The sequence below is a fragment of the Jatropha curcas genome, chromosome 2, assembly GCF_041381405.1.
Source record: "Jatropha curcas cultivar XTBG-Jc1 chromosome 2, XTBG_Jcur_1.0, whole genome shotgun sequence".
Lineage (NCBI taxonomy): Eukaryota > Viridiplantae > Streptophyta > Magnoliopsida > Malpighiales > Euphorbiaceae > Jatropha > Jatropha curcas.
Window position 1 is genome coordinate 18807309 of NC_143152.1, and position 17722 is coordinate 18825030.

Consider the following 17722-nt stretch of genomic DNA (forward strand, 5'->3'; position numbering starts at 1 on the left):
CATCCTCAAGAGGACATCATGGATAATCCTTCAGAAAGGATGATGACTAGCGCTCAATTTAAAAGATATTTTGGTAATGTTACTTTTGTTTCTCTATTAAAACCTAAAAACTTAGAAGATGCTCAAAATGATGAAAGTTGGATTCTTGTTATGTAAGAAGAACTAAATCAGTTTGAGACGAACCAAGTTTGGAAACTTGTTTCTAGACTTAAAAACCATTCTGTTATTGGAACAAAATGGTGTTTAGAAATAAGCTTGATGAACAAGGTAATGCTGTGAGAAACAAAGCAAGGTTAGTGGCTCAAGGGTACGACTAAGAGGAAGGTATCGATTTTGATGAGACCTTTGCTTCGGTTGCTAGACTTGAGGCCATTAGAATGCTTTGTACATTTGCATGCTTTAAAAATTTCATGTTGTATCAAATGGATGTGAAAAGTGCTTTTCTAAATGGTTTTCTAAATGAAGAACTGTATATAGAACAACCACCCGGTTTTGAAGTCTATGATAAACCAAATCATGTTTACAAACTTACTAAAGCTCTTTATGGTTTGAAACAAGATCCTAGAGCTTGGTATGAAAGATTAAGTAAGTTTTTATTAGAAAATGATTTTTCTAGAGGAAAGGTTGATACTATAACTATTAATTAAAAATAAAGCACATGATATTCTAGTTGTGGAAATCTATGTTGATGACATAATCTTTGGTTCTACCAATGACCTTCTTTGTAAGGAATTTTCTAAGATTATACAGGATGAGTTTGAAATGAGCATGATGGGAGAATTAAATTTCTTCCTTAGACTTCAAATCAAACAATGTAATAATGGAATTTTCATAAACCAAGGCAAGTATACTAGAGAATTGTTGAAACGGTTCAAAATGGAGAATGCTAAGGTATATAGTACACTAATGAGTCCATCCTCAAAATTAGAAAAAGATGAAAAAGGTATGGATGTGGATATTAAATTATTTAGAAGTATGTTTGGTTCTTTACCATATCTAACTGCAAGCAGACCTAACATTCACTTTAGTGTTTGTTTATGTGCTAGATTTCAATCATGTCCCAAAGAATCTCATTTAATTGATGTAAAAGGAATTCTAAGATATCTTTGTGAAACTTCTAATTTGGGTTTATGGTATTCTAAAGGTGATACATTTGATCTTGTTGGGTATAGTGATTCTGATTTTGTAGGAAGCAAAATAGATAGAAAAATCACGTCTGGAACTTGCCAGTTTCTAGGTAGCACCCTTGTATCATAGTTTACCAAGAAACAGACATCTGCTGCTCTTTCTATTGCAGAAGCAGAATATATTGCTGCTGGAAGCTGTATTGCACAAGTTCTATGGATCAAGCAACAATTGGCAGACTACTGTCTGAAATTAGAAACAGTTCCAATTAAATGTGACAACATAAGCGCTAGCAACTTATCTAAGAATCCAGTCCAACATTCTAGAACCAAGCACATAGAATCAGACATCACTTCTTACGTGATCATGTTCAAAAAGGTGATATAATGATTGAGCTCATTCCTACAGAAAAGCAATTGGTAGATATCTTTACGAAACCTTTTAAGTGAAAGTCAATTCTGCTTAATTAAAAGAGAACTCGGTATGTTGGTTCTAAACTTTTAACTTTAGAACTCTGTAAGTATGTTCTAAAATGCTTTCTGTATTTGAGATTAAAAGAATTGCTCTGTGTTATGTTTTAATATTCTATTCTGTGTGATTCTGAAAAGTGTTTTTATCTAAAAGAGATGCATAATGCTTTGATGTGAAATTCAAATGTCATTATCAGATTCTATTTTTAGACAAAATAAAAAACAATCAATTTCTTTTATATTATTTTGTTTTGTTTATTTTATTGTGTTTTGTATCTTTATTTTATCTTGTTTTGGTAGTATTTTCTTTTTCAATATTTGAGTCGGTTTAACTTTCCTTAAAAACCGTTTTTATTCATTTAAATTTTCTTCTTTATTATAACTTCTCTTTTAAGTGTTTCTTTCTTCCCTAAATTTTATAACTTCTCGAAATTAATCACTTTTCTTCTCCGTTAAAACTGTTTTATCTTCTCTTTTCCCCTCTCCCATCGAAACCCTAAACTCTTTCTACTTCAAAAGCCCTAACCATGGCCAGATCAAGTTCTACTTCTTCCTCCTCTGATTTTTTGACAGAGCAAGAACTTTAACTTCTTAAGAGATTATCTAAGAAGTACGAACAGAAAGAATCAGGACAGAAGAAATCCGTTAAGGAATCGACTTTAAAGAAAGACAAATCGAAAAGTAAAACGGAAAAATCAAAAGGGGAAGAAAAATCGAAGGAACGGGTCTCTGGTTCTCGCAGCAAAGGTAAAGCTATTTTATCTTCTCATCATCTTATGCGTTCATATGTTATTGACTGGAAGTTCTTTAGAAAGGAAGAATTCAACTTTAGTGAACTATTTGAGTTCTAGGGATGGATGGAGTTTTTGTCCTTAAATAGACCTTGCTATGAGAATTTGGTAAATGAATTTTATGGCTCTCTCAAAGCCACTGGTTCAGAGACACTGTCTGTGAAAATCGAGGGTGAAACCAAAGTGCTATCTTACACTAATTTGAGTGAAATTTTCAGAATACCAAAGACTGGGTCTAGGGTAACGAAGATTAAGGATATTTCTGTGAACCCCTACCCCAAATATCATTGGCATGTAATGCACATGACTAAGGGCAGAAATGCACGTGAATGTATGAGTCGCCACCTTGTTTAATTATTTTAGGGTAGACTAGGAAAAACCCTAAGTGACTCCGATTTTAATTAACCTAGTTACTAGATTAATTAACCCAATGTTTAAAGCATGGTCTACGAACCCGAGGTGGATCCCGAGACTATGTCATGCTGATTAACTAACCTAAACAATGAATGCTTTGCAAGGTAAATGATGTAATTGGACCAAATGAAATGTTTAAGTGATTTCGACTTGCCGCTCGGGGTTAAATCCCGAACGTGCCTACGTACTTCCGTTTGAATGGAAGATCAAAGTCAACGTAGTTCGATAGGCCTTCTTTGAAGGGCTTTGAAGGTTTATGCTTAATGCATGAGTGTGTGTATGCTTTGTGCATGTTTGTTTAGGCATTTTACCAAAGGATCGATTGATTCGATTAGGCGTTCGTCGCCAAAAATGTTGGTTTTAAGGCATTTGTGCCAAAAATGGTTGTCGGGCGATTTGTCGCCAAAGTTGGGCTTATTATTGCCAAAATTGATGTTCGAGCTTATTATTGCCGAAAGACGTTTTGTTGGACGATTTGTCGCCAAAGTGATGTTTGGGCTTTTTATTGCCAAAATTGGTGTTCGGGCTTATTATTGCCGAAAATTGATGTTCGGGCTTATTATTGCCGAATGATTAATGTTTGGGCTTATTGTTGCCAAAATGAATGTTCGGGCTTATTATTACCGAAATTGATTTTGTCGGGCGATTTGTCGCCAAAATGATTGATTTTAAGGCTTTTAGACAAAGATGGTTCATTTTAAGGCATTTTGCCAAAATGGTCGATTTTAAGGCTTTGAGCCGAAAATGGTTGATTTTAAGGCGTTTTGCCGAAATTGATCGATTTTAAGGCATTAGGCAATTTGTTTGCCAAAAGTGTTGATTGGGCGATTGTCGCCGAAATTGATTGATTTTAAGGCCTTTGGCGAAAATGAGTTGGTTTAGGCAATTTGTTTGCCAAAAGTGTTGATTGGGCGATTGTCGCCGAAATTGATTGATTTTAAGGCCTTTGGCGAAAATGAGTTGGTTTAGGCAATTTGTTTGCCAAAAGTGTTGATTGGGCGATTGTCGCCGAAATTGATTGATTTTAAGGCCTTTGGCGAAAATGAGTTGATTAATTCAAAGCATTATGTCAAAAAATTGATTTAAGTGATTTGTCGCTAAAAATGGTTAATCTTATTTATAGGCGATTTGTTTGCCAAAAATTGATTAAACCGTAGGCAATTTGTTGCCAAAATGTAATTGATTAAACTGTAGGCAATTTGTTGTCAAAACGCGATTGATTAAGGCCTTTAGCCACAATTATCAATTAATTGGACTTAAGCCAGATTTGTTCGAAATAAGGCGATTGAACCGTAGTTATTAATTAACTAGATTCTTTAGCCAAAATTGTCGGATTTAAGATCTAACACCACGATTATTAATTAACCGGGCATTTAGACTTAATCGTGCTTAATTAAGGTAGTTTATTTACCTAAATAATGACATGAATGCATTTATGCAGTTGTAGAATTATTAAGAGTAGAAGAGAAATATGCATGAAGTGCTGAAATTAAATGAGCAGAGTTTCGTTTATGTACCTGATTTAATCGACGACCGCTTCTTAGCTCCAGATTAAGCTCCTCGTTCGGGGAATATTAATTAATTAATTAGAATTTATTTAATTTTAGTGGCCAAGTATCACAACACATAAAAAAAAATAAAGACTGAATTAAAAATGCAAAAAGCGGTAAAAGAATCGCAAAAGCGTGAGGGAGAAAGATCGTCCGTCAACACAGACAGGAGTGGCCAAAATGAAGACCCGGAGGCCATTTTTATAGGCAGAATTGGGCCTCCGGCGGCAGGCGCCGCCGTGCTCGGCGGCGGCCCCTTGGGTCTTTCGCTTTAGAGGGGTTTTCAGGAGTTTCGGATCTCCGAAAAATATTCTGGGACCTGTTCCGCGATCCTCGCGACATTCCGGACGTTTTAAGTACCATATTGGCATACTTTCGGTGAACTTCCAAAATGGCCTTCGGTCCAGTCGGAGTGTCTGTAGCCTAGAAAAATAGGCTTTTCAAGCCTCAAAATTTGAGTATTCATAGTTGCCCCCCACCGGCGATCATAAAAATGATTTATAGGAGTCGGTGGTTGTCTGAAACACAAATTTTGAAGGCGAAAATCGGACGCGTCTAAAAGACCCCTGCTTTAGCCATTTGCTTATAAATAGCTTGAAATTTTCATTTCCATTCATTCTAAACTCTTCAATTTAAAGAGCTCTCTTCAAATTCTCTCAATCTTCAAGGCTTCGAACTTCCTCTCTCCATGGCTTCCTCAGATCTCAGTGGTGAGGATTTTCTAGGTTCTCTAGGAATTTCCCTTGAAGAAGTCAATCTTACGGTGGATGCTAATACTCATGACTCCGTGACTGGCGTCTTTGCCCAGGTAAGCCCGCTTTTGCTTTTATTGTATTATTATTACTTATTATATATATTTGGGCCCTAGGGGTCAAAATTGGAAATTTTCGGGCTTTAGGCCGAATCGTGAATTTTGGGCCTCTGTGGCCGATTTGTGGATTGTTTGGCCTTCGTGGCCGTTCTGTCAATTTTTGGGCCTCTGTGGCCGAATTGTGAATTTTCAGGCCTCTGTGGCCGAATGGCGAATTTTGAGGCCCCCTATGGCCTGAATGTGAATTTTCGGGCCTCTGTGGCCGGATTTTTTTTTTTTTATTTGTGGCATATTGCTTTTTATTAGTATGCATGCTAGGGTGGGACTAAGATATTATCCTTAGTAAAGAATTGAGGAATAACTCTTAGATTGCTTTATCTTTTCAGGACCCTCGTGTCAAAGTGGATGTGGGTGAGACCTCCATGTCTAAAATCCCGCTCGAGATATTTGATCCTAATCATCCGATTGGGGCGATTATCAGTCCGTCCCATTTAGGTTACCTGAGGCATCATGACATAGGCTGGAGCAGTCACAAGGAGTTACTGTGCGCCTTGGCCCAAAGATGGTGGGACACCACTAATACATTCCATTTTTCTTGGGGCGAGTTGACAATGACCCCTGCGGATTTTTCAGTGATCTTCGGAATCCCGTTTGGCACTCGTCCGATCGAATTATATGACGACTGGAGGACAGAGATTTCTCCTGACCGGATGGTGGAGCTGATTGGGATAGACTTACCTCGGATCGTCGGGCTAAGCTCTGCTACTCCGGCTTTGAGCATCTCCAGACGCTAGCTATATCTCCAAGCCCCCAACACTTACGCTAAATACAGGCGGGGAGAGCTGACGGCTACTCAGGCAGCTAGGTTCACTTTGTTGCTGCTGTTTGCTTCGACCTTCTGGTCCAACAGGAAGGAGAGTTTTAACCCTTCTATCTTGAAGAGTTTAGAAAATCTGGCTCATCTCAAGGAGTACGATTGGGCCGGCGCTATTCTGAGCCGCATGTATGATGACATGTGTGATCTGAGTCGGGGCCACTGTAAACTCAGCGGGACTTGCTACTTCTGGGAGGTAATGTAAAGGACGTGTTTCCTTTCTATGCCTTTTTATTCCTTTTTCCATTGACTTTCGTTTCTTCCCTTTTACAGACTTGGGCATATGAGTACTTTCCTTTCACTCGCCCCGAGCTGGTTCATGCTGATCTTGGATTGGGGCTGGTACCTTTGGCTTGGAGATGGTACCGATCAAACCTTCATACTGTTCAACACAAGAAATCGCTAAAGGATTTGAGAGCCTTTTTTGATACTTGTAGACTGGAGCAGGTATGTACTTAGTAATTCTTGAATATGTTGAATAAAAAGGATTTATTAACATATTTGCATTTTTCATAGGTGGAGATAGGGGCAATGATTTCCCGCCTGCAGAACTGGATTCAAGTTAACCCCCAATTCCAGCGGTCGGATGCCTTGTCTCGGCGGAGGGTGGTCCTGTCGCACCCTGTCCTGAGACGATATTACTTAGGTGAGAGAGTAAACATTCAAATAAGAGGCTGTCGTTCTATTCCTTATTCCCCTCCCTAAGACATGCGAGCGGGCAAGCATATGACGCTGACCGACGCTCATACTGAGGCTGTTCCACATGTGGAGTTCATCCTGGAGGGAGATTATGACGAGTTCTATAGAATTTTCCTGATGCAACCCATCGGATCCCAGCTTGATAGTTTTCAGAGATTGGCACCTTCTCAGCCACTTGGCACCCGTTCTTCTCGGGCTTCGGGTCCCTCGACTAGGACTCCAAGGAGGAGGACCATGACCGATCCCACTTTTTCCACCCCGGTTGAGGGTCCATCGCAGGCCGGGCCTAGCCGATCGGCCGGTCCTAGCCGATCGACCGGTCTTTCTAGGGCTCCCCGGGCTATCTTCGAGGCTACCGGACCGCTTCACCCAGACCTGGCCAATCTACGTCTGCCATACAGTATTCCTTACTATGTTCCTGACAGTCCTCCATCTTTTCGACAGGTCTCCTTGGAGAGTGTGGATCGCTCGGCTCTTCCTTCCGAGGACATCTTTGAGGTAAAACCTGACACATTTCTCACAACAGTGATTCATAAGAGATTTGATATTGACTCGTATTTTCCTTTGTATGATTTCCAGGTTCCTGTCGGGTTGGTCAATCAGATGATGGAGCTGGTTCTCGGGATGCAGCAAGAACTAACTACGGCTTGGACTCAGATAGCCTTCGATGATCAGAGGAGGAGGAGGCCCCGTCGTTGAAGCCATGGTTGCCAATTTTTTTTTTTTTTTGTTGTACCGAATTCTGACTGTACTTCTATACTGAATGTTATTTGTACCTGCAATCATTTAGCACTGAAAATATGTATGCATGCTTGAAATGAAAATGGGGTTTCACCATTTCGGGCGTACTTTATTATTATTATTATTTTTTTTTTAAGTGGCCCCCACCGTCGGCGGCCGCTGCCGCTGTTGTTTGGCGGCTGCTGCCGCCATCATTCAGCGGTAATTCGGCGACTGCTGCCGCCGTCGTTCGGTGCATTTTTCTATAAAAACTAGTTTTTTGGTTTGGTCCTTCACTCATCCTTTCTTTTCTCTCTTCTTCTTCTTAATTTCAAAGAATGAATCCCTTTTTTACTCACAGCATGCACAGCTAGATTAGGAGTCTCTCCAAAGTTGAAAAGATCAACTTGGGGAGGTACGGTCTCTCTCCTATCGTTACCCTCAGGGGGGTAGTAATCGACTGGAACTTTTTATGGGCCTGTATCAGACTTTGGGATCCTGAGGCTCATGTGTTCCGGTTCGGAGCCATGATGGAGGAGATGTGTCCTCTTTTTGAGGAATTCTGTGCTATCATAGGGTGCGACCCCAATGCTCCTTTGGTCAGGCATGAGGTCAAGATTGGGTATGTTCGGTCGTTTGAAAGCCTGTTTGTGAACCCCTCCCCCAAACATCACTGGCATATGAATGCATGTGACTAAGGACAGAAATGCACGTGAATGTATGAGTCGCCACCTTGTTTAATTATTTTAGGGTAAACTAGGAAAAAACCCTAAGTGACTCCAATTTTAATTAATCTAGTTACTAGATTAATTATCCCAATGTTTAAAGCACAGTCTGCGAACCCGAGGTGGATCCCGAGACTATGTCATGCTGATGAACTAACCGATGGATGAACGCTTTGCAAGGTGAATGATGTAATTGGACCAAATGAAATGTTTATGTGATTTTGACTTGCCGCCCGGGGTGAAATCCCGAACGTGCCTACGTACTTCCGTGTGAATGGAAGATCAAAGTCAACGTAGTTCGATAGGCCTCTTTTAAAGGGCTTTGAATGGTATGCTTAATGCATGGGTGTGTGTATGCTTTGTGCATTTTGTTTAGGCATTTTGCCAAAGATTGATTGATTTAGGCGTTTATCGCCAAAAGATTCATTTTGAGGCTTTTAGCCAAAAGAGTTGATTTGGGCTTATTCTTGCCAAAATTTGCACATTCGGACTTATTATCGCCGATGTGATTGGTTGGGCTTATTACTGCCAACAATGTCGTTTTTAAAGCTTTTTAGCTGAAACGAGTTGATTTAGACAATCAGTTTGCCAAAAAAAAAAAAATGTGTTGATGTGGTTTAAGCAATTTGTTTGCTAAAAACGTGTTTTAGGCGATTGTCGCCAAAATGAGTGTTTTAAGGCTTTTAGCCAAAATTGTTTGATTTTAAGGCTTTGAGCCAAAATGTGTTGAGTTAGGCAATTTATTTGCCAAAAGGTGTGATTTAGGCGATTGTCGCCAAAATGGCTGATTTTGAGGCTTTTGGCCAAAATTGTCCGGTTTTATGGCTTTGAGCCGTAAATGGTTGATTTTGAGGCGTTTCGCCGAAATTGTTCGATTTTAAGGCATTTAGCCGAAAAAGATTGATTTTAAGGCGTTTTGTCAAAATGGTTCAATTCTACGACTTTTAGTCGAAAAAGATTGATTTTAAGGCGTTTCGCCAAAATGGTTCGATTTTACGACTTTTAGCCGAAAAAGGTTGATTTGTAGGCATTTTGCCAAAAATGTTGATTCAGGCTTTTAGTCACAATTATTGATTAATTGGACTTAAGCCGGATTTGTTGAAAATAAGGCAGTTGAACCGTAGTTATTAATTAACTAGGCTCTTTAGCCAAAATTGTCGGATTTAAGCTTATTACCACGATTATTAATTAACCGGGCATTTAGCTTAAATTCATTTACTTGAGGCAATTTGTTTGCCTAATGATGACATGGATGCATTTATGCAGTTGTAGAATTATTAAGAGTAGAAAAGAAGTATGCATGAAGTGCTAAAATTAAATAGGCAGAGTTTCGTTTACGTACCTGATTTAATCGTCGACCACTTCTTAACTCTAGGTTAAGCTCCTCGTTTAGGTATATTAATTAATTTTTAATTTTATTTAATTTTAGTGGTCAAATATCACAATAAAAATGCAATAAAAATTAAATTAAAATGCAAAAAGCGGTAAAGAAGGACGCAAAGAGCGCGAGAGAGAGAAGGTTTCGTCTATCAAAACAGACAAGGCGCACCAGAAATAGGCTGAAAATGGTCTATTTATAGGCCATTTTCGGGTCCCGGGCGGCAGGTGCCGCCCTGGGAGCGCGGCAGCTGCCGCCCAGTCGGTGGGGCGGCAGGCCCCGCCTGGTCTGGGCGGCAGGTGTCGCCCAAGCTGGGCGGCAGGTGCCGCCCAGGGGGGTGGGGGGCCAGGCCCCGCCTGCGCGGGGCGACAGGCCCTGCGGGCGCTGGGCGGCAGGCCTCGCCCGCGCGCGCGGCAGGCCCAGCCCGCGCGGGGCGACAGGCCCCGCACGCGCTGGGCGGCAGGCCTCGCCCGCGCGGGGCGGCAGCCCTCGCCCGCGCTGGGCGGCAGGCCTTGCCCAGGAAGTGGGGCGGCAGGTGCCGCCCAGGCTGGGCGGCTGCTGTCGCCGTGCCCGGCGGCCGGAGTCGCCGTGGCCGGCGGCAGGCGCCGCCGTGGCTGGTGTGGACACCGTGCCTCGCTCCGGGGGCCTTTTTGGGAGTTCCGGACCTCCAAAAAATATTCCGGGACCTGTTCCGCGATCCTTGCGATATTCCAGACGTTTTAAGTACCATATTGACATATTTTCGGTGAACTTCCGAAATAGCCTCCGGTCCGGCCGGACTGTTTGCAATCCGGAAAAATAGGCTTTCTGAGCCTCAAAATTTGGGTATTCACAGTTGCCCCCCACCGTCGACCATAAAAATGATTTATGGGAGTCGGTGGTTGTCTGAAACGCAAATTTTGTAGGCGAAAACTGGACGCGTCCAGAAGACCCGCCTCTTGACTATTTGCTTATAAATAGCTTGAAAAAAACTCATTTTCATTTATTCTAAACTTTCTAACCTAAGGAACTCTCTCAAATTCTCTCAACTTCTAAAGCTCCAAAATTCTTTTTTTTTTTTTTCATGGCTTCCTCTGATCTGAGCGGTGAGGAGTACCTGGGGTCTCTGGGGATCTCGCTTGACGAGGTCAACCTTACGGCGGACGCTAACACTCACGCCTTTGTAACAGGCATCTTCGCCCAGGTACGCCTCCTTTTTTTTTTTAGGGGTTGACAAAATGGGGATTGTGATTTTTCGGGCCTCCTGTGGCCAGAAAGAGAACTTTGGGCCTTCGTGGCCTGAATGTGCTTTTCGGGCCTTAGGCCGAATTGTGAATTGTCGGGCCTCTATGGCCAGAGTGTGATTTTCGGGCCTTAGGCCGAATTGTGAATTGTCGGGCCTCTATGGCCAGAGTGTGATTTTCGGGCCTTAGGCCGAATTTGTGAATTTTGGGCCTCTGCGGCCGAATTGTGATTCTCGGGCCTTTGTGGCCGAACTGTGAATTTTTATTTTTCTGTATTTGCTGTTTTATTAGTATGCATGCTAAGATATTACCCTTAGTAAAGAACCAAGGAACAATTCTTATATTACTTTACCTTTTAGGATCCTTACATTAAATTGGATGTGGCTGAGAACTCTATGTCCGAAATCCCGATCGAGATATTGGATCCGAGCCACCCGGTCGGGGCAATCATCAATCCGTCCCGTCTGGGTTGTTTGAGGCATTTTGATGCTGGCCGAAATAGTCACAAGGAGTTGCTGGGTGCTTTGGCCGAGAGATGGTGGGACACTACTAACACTTTTCATTTTTCTTGGGGCGAGATGACAATGACCCCTGTGGATTTTTCTGTGATTACCGGAATCCCTTTTGGTATTCGGGCGATTGAATTATATGATGACTGGAGGACAGAGATTTCCCCTGATCGGATTGTCGGGCCAGGCTCTGCTACTCCAGCTTTGAGTGTTTCCAGGCGCTGGCTATATCTCCAAGCCCCCGGCATTTATGCTAGACATAGGCGGGGAGAGCTGACGGCTACTCAGGTGGCCAGATTCACTTTGTTGCTGATGTTTGCTTCGACCTTTTGGTCCAACAGGAAAGAAAGGTTTAATCCTTCTATCTTGAAGAGTTTAGAAAACCTAGCCCATCTCACGGAGTACGACTGGGCCGGCGCTATTCTGAGCCGTATGTATGATGACATGTGTGATCTGAGTCGGAGCCACTGTAAACTTAGCGGGACCTATTACTTTTGGGAGGTAATGCGAAGAACATTCTGTATATTTTTCTATTTTATTAGCCCTCTTTTGACTCTCGTTTCTTCTTTGTTGCAGATTTGGGCATTTGAGTATTTTCCTTACACTCGCCCGGAGCAAATTCATGCAGATCTCGGATTAGGGCTGGTACCTTTGGCTTGGAGATGGTACCGAACAAACCTTCATACCAGTCGGCATAAGCACTCGCTAAAAGACCTGAGAACCTTTTTTGATACGTGTAGCCCGGCGCAGGTATGTGTTCAGTAATTCTTGAATACGTTGAATAAAAAAGATTTATCAACATATTTGCATCTTTTTTAGGTTGAGGTGGGGGCGATGGCCATTCGCCTACAGAGCTGGATCCAGGTTGATCCTCATTTCCAGCGGTCGGATGACTTGTCTCGGCGGAGGGTGATCCTGTCGCATCCCGTCCTGAGACGATATTACTTGGGCGAGAGAGTAGACTTTCAAATAAGAGGCTGTCGTTCCATCCCTTATCCTCCTCCTGGGGACATGCGAGAGGGCAGGCAGATGACTCTCACCGATGCGCATACTAAGGGTATTCCGTATGGAGAGTTCATCTTAGAGGGAGATTATGCTGAGTTCTGCAGACTCTTTCTGATGCAGCCTATTAGATCGCGGCTTGACAATTTTCAGAGATCAGCTCCTTTCCATCCGCCCGCCACCCGCTCTTCTCGGGCCGCGGGTTCTTCGAGTAGGACTTCAAAGAGGAGGCCTACGACTGATCCTTCTTCTTCTACTTGGGCTGAAGGTTCATCTCAAGCCGGCCCTAGCCACTCGGCCGGCCATTCCAGGGCTCCCCAGGCTGTGACAGAGGCTACCGGGTCACTTCATTCAGACTTGGCCAATTTACGTCTTCCGTACAGCATTTCCTACCATACTCCTGACGCTCCTTTAGCCTTTCGAGAGGTCTCGCTGGGAAATGTGGATCGCTTGGCTCTGCCTTCTGAGGACATTACTGAGGTAAGTAAAAACTGCTAAATCTCTCACAAAAACGATTCATAAGAGATTTGACGTTCATTTGCATTTTTTTTTTATAGGTTCCTGTTGGATTGATCAATCAAATGATGGAATTGATGCTCGGGATGCAACAGGAACTGTCTTCGTCCTGGACTCGTGAGGCTTACAATGATCAGAGAAGGCAGAGGCCCTGTCGCTGAAGCCATGATTGCCGGATTTTTCTGTTCCTCTTTCTTTCTTTCTTGTCTGACTACTGTACTAAACTTTGATCGTGCTTCTGTACTGTATCGTTGTACTGAGTTTTATTTTGTACCTGCACTTGGTTAGTATTGAAATATATGTATGCATGTTTATTGTTTTTGAAACAAAATGGGAGGACTTCATCATTTTGGCTTATGGACAAAATACACTCTTTTTTTTTTTTTTTTTTATGCGTTCGGTGCATTTTCTCCTATAAAAGCTTGTTCTTCGTTTCGGCTCTTCACTCATTCCTTATCTTCTCTCTTCTTCTTTTCTCTCTGTGTTTATCTTTTCCAAAGAATGATCTTTCAATCATAGCATGCACAGCTGGGCTAGGAGTCTCTCCAAAGTTGAAAAGATCAACTTGAAGAGGTATGGCCTCTCTCCTATCATTACCCTTAGGGGGGTAGTGATCGACTGGAACTTTTTATGGGCCTGTATTAGACTCTGGGACCCTGAGGCCCACGTTTTTCAGTTCGGGGCCATGATGGAGGAGATGTGTCCTCTTTTCGAGGAGTTTTGTGCTATCATAGGGTGTGACCCTAATGCCCCTTTAGTCAGGCATGAGGTTAAAGTTGGGTATGTTCGGTCATTTGAAAATTTATTTCAATTCAGCCGGCCACAAGCTAAGGCCATGATTGTTGACGACCAGAAGGCGATTCTGATGCCCCTGATTGATGAATTTTCAGAGGTCCGTTTGGATGACCCAGACCGGATGAGGCTTAGGATGCGGGCCTTTGTATTTTGCTTATTATCTGGTTTCTTGTTTAACAAGGATCCAGGCTTCGGGGATCTGCGATTTTGTCCTATGATTCGACAAATGGAGGACATGGGTTGCATTGGTGGCATTGTTCTAGCAGAAACTATCAGGAGCCTTGACAGAGCTGCTTTAGGCTTCGAGGACTGGACGGTTTCCCCGATTATTCTCCAGGTACTTCTCCTCTCTTCTTTTCCCTATTTTTTGTTTCGATTCATTCCTTTGTAATAGAAAGGATCCATTACTCAGGTTTGGTTGAAGGACCACCTCCAAGTGGTTGCTGCTCCAATTTTATTGCCTTATAACCCTGTCCAGTATCGTATGCGGAAGATTTTGATTACATACCCGTCCGTTGATGCGTGGACTTCATGGTTAATTGAATTAGGTCCAGACGAGGTGTTGTGGTTCGTACCTTGGTATGATATCAACCGGTTTATTCAGGTTAGCTTCCGCCATACTCAGGTTTACCTGTTGGGCATTACACATTGCACCTGGTACTGTGCTTCGCGCGTTCTGAGACAGATGGGGATAGATCAGACTGTTCCGACCATGGATGATTCCCTAGCTGATTCAGCCATCACTCCGGGAGTTACTCGAGCCGTCCTTAGGGCCTGGGTTAGGGACCATCATATGGTTAGACCTTCGCCTAATCCTACTGGTATTCAGACTTCTCCTGAGTACCGGTCTTGGTTTATGACCATTGTCTGGCCAGTTGAGAAGCTGAGGAGGAACGCACTGCTGAGTGTACTTGAAGGTTGGACTCAGGTTGATGCTGGTAATGAGGCTGGGACTGATGAGGAGATTCTGTTGGCTCCCCAGACAGGAAATGTCGGAGAGAGTTTGGGAGTTAAAGATGACTCGGAAGACGTTGCCCCACGGAGGCGACGGGGCACTTAGACTTCTATGGGCTTTTTGGTTTTTTTTTTTTTTTTTTTTTTTTTTTGTTTTTGACTCTTTTCGGTATTTTGGCTTTGGACTTTGGATGTATGTTTTATTTGGACGTGGACTTTACTTTCTTTAGTTTTCTGCTTGATTTTAGACTGTTTGCCTTTGTTGCTTTCAATTGGGCATGTCATTTGACTTTTAAGCTTTCCAAGCATTTTCCAACTTTATTTATTCAAGCTCTGATTTTTGCCTAAGTCGCCCTTTCGGGTTTTCAACTTAGCGAGCTACCCATTTTTGCCTAAGCCGCCCTTTTCGGGTTTTCAACTTAGCGGGCCCCGATTTTTGCCTAAGCCGCCCTTTCGGGTTTTCAACTTAGCGGGTTTTTTTTTTTATTATTATCGGCAAAAGAAAGAATTATGAAATGGTATGTTTTGTTTTTTTTTATTAATGTTTAGACCGTACCCAATGAGGGCTGCCTACATATCTCCGATATATAATTTCTTTTTTCCGAAGAGAATCAGGTCTAATGTAGTTCGTTTTACATTATGCAAATGATTACAATTTACACAAAATATCTTTTTAACTGATCTAAATTACATGGATTAGTGAATTCCAAGCCATCCAAATCAGTCAAAATAACGGCTCCGCCTGACAAGATCTTCTTCAACACATACGGTCCAGCCCAATGAGGACGGAACTTCCACCGTGGATCTATGACCGGTTGTCTAATTTCCTTCAGAACCAAACAACCTTCTTCCAGTTGATTAATTGGACTTAAGCCGGATTTGTTGAAAATAAGGCAGTTGAACCGTAGTTATTAATTAACTAGGCTCTTTAGCCAAAATTGTCGGATTTAAGCTTATTACCACGATTATTAATTAACCGGGCATTTAGCTTAAATTCATTTACTTGAGGCAATTTGTTTGCCTAATGATGACATGGATGCATTTATGCAGTTGTAGAATTATTAAGAGTAGAAAAGAAGTATGCATGAAGTGCTAAAATTAAATAGGCAGAGTTTCGTTTACGTACCTGATTTAATCGTCGACCACTTCTTAACTCCAGGTTAAGCTCCTCGTTTAGGTATATTAATTAATTTTTAATTTTATTTAATTTTAGTGGTCAAATATCACAATAAAAATGCAATAAAAATTAAATTAAAATGCAAAAAGCGGTAAAGAAGGACGCAAAGAGCGCGAGAGAGAGAAGGTTTCGTCTATCAAAACAGACAAGGCGCACCAGAAATAGGCTGAAAATGGTCTATTTATAGGCCATTTTCGGGTCCCGGGCGGGGCAGCTGTCGCCCAGGGGGCTGGGCGCAGGTGCCGCCCGGCTCGGCGACAGGCCCCGCCACGTTGGGCGGGGGTGCTGCTTGGGAGCGCGGCAGCTGGCCGCCCAGTCGGTGGGGCGGCAGGCCCCCCTGGTCTGGGCGGCAGGTGTGCGCCCAAGCTGGCGGCAAGGTGCCGCCCAGGGGGGTGGGGGGCCAGGGCCCCGCCCTGCGCGGGGCGACAGGCCCGGCGGGCGCTGGGCGGCACGCCTCGCCCGCGCGGGGGGCGACAAGCCCCGCGCGCGGCTGGGCCAGCTGGCCTCGCCCGCGGCGGGGCGACAGGCCCTCGCCCGCAGCGCAGCGGCAGAACCCGCCCGCGCGCGCGGCAGGCCCGCGCACCGCGCGGGGCCGATAAGGGCCCTCACGCGCTGGGCGGCAGGCCTTCGCCCTCGCGCGGGGCGGCAGCCCTCGCCCGCTCTGGGGCGGCAGGCCTTGCCCAGGAAGTGGGGCGGCAGGTGCCGCCTAGGCTGGGCGGCTGCTGCCGCCGTGCCCGGCGGCCAGCTCCGCCGTGGCCGGCGGCAGGCGCCGCCGTGCCCGGCGGCCGGCGCCGCCGTGGCCAGTGTGAACACCGTGCCTCGCTCCGGGGGCCTTTTTGGGAGTTCCGGACCTCCGAAAAATATTCTGGGACCTGTTCCGCGATCCTTGCGATATTCCGGACGTTTTAAGTACCATATTGACATATTTTCGGTGAACTTCCGAAATAGCCTCCGGTCCGGCCGGACTGTTTGCAGTCCGGGAAAACAGGCTTTCTGAGCCTCAAAATTTGGGTATTCACACTGTTTTAGTTCAGCCGACCTCAAGCTAGGGCTATGATTGTTGGTGATCAGAAAGCAATTCTGCTGCCCCTGATTGATGAGTTTTCAGAGGTCCGTTCGGACGACCCGGACCGGATGAGGCTGAGAATGCGGGCCCTGGTTTTCTGCTTATTAGCTGGTTTCTTGTTTAACAAGGATCCAGGGTTCGGGGATCTGCGACTCTGTCCCATGGTTCGGCAGATGGAGGATATGGGTTGCATTGGCGGCATTGTGCTGGCAGAAACTATCAGGAGTCTTGACAGAGCCGCTTTAGGCTTCGAGGACTGGACGGTTTCCCCGATTATTCTCCAGGTACTTCTCTTTTTTTTTTTGCTTTTTCTTTATTTTTTCTTCTTTTGGCCTGTCCCTTTATAATAGAAAGGATCCATTACTCAGGTTTGGTTAAAGGACCACCTCCAAGTGGTTGATGTTCCTACATTACTGCCTTATAACCCCGTCCAGTACCGCATGCGGAGGATCTTGATCACACACCCGTCTGCTGATGCATGGACCTCATGGCTGATTGAGTTGGGTCCAAATGAGGTGTTGTGGTTCGTACCCTGGTATGACATTACCCGCTTTATCCAGGTTAGCTCTCGCCATACTCGGGTTTACCTTTTAGGCCTTACCCATTGTCCTTGGTACTATGCTTCGCGTGTTATGAGGCAGATGGGGATAGATCAGATTGTACCGATCGTGGATGACTCTTTATCTGATTCAGCAATCACTCCGGGGGTTACCCGAGCCGTCCTTAGAGCTTGGGTTAGAGACCATCAGATGGTTAGGCCTTTACCTAATCCTGGTGATATTCAGACTTCTCCTGAGTATCGGACCTGGTTCATGACCGTTGTCTGGCCGGTTGAAAGGCTGAGGAGGAACGCATTGCTGAGTGCACTTGAGGGTTGGACTCAGGCTGACGCTGGTGATGGGGTTAGGACTGATGAGGAGATT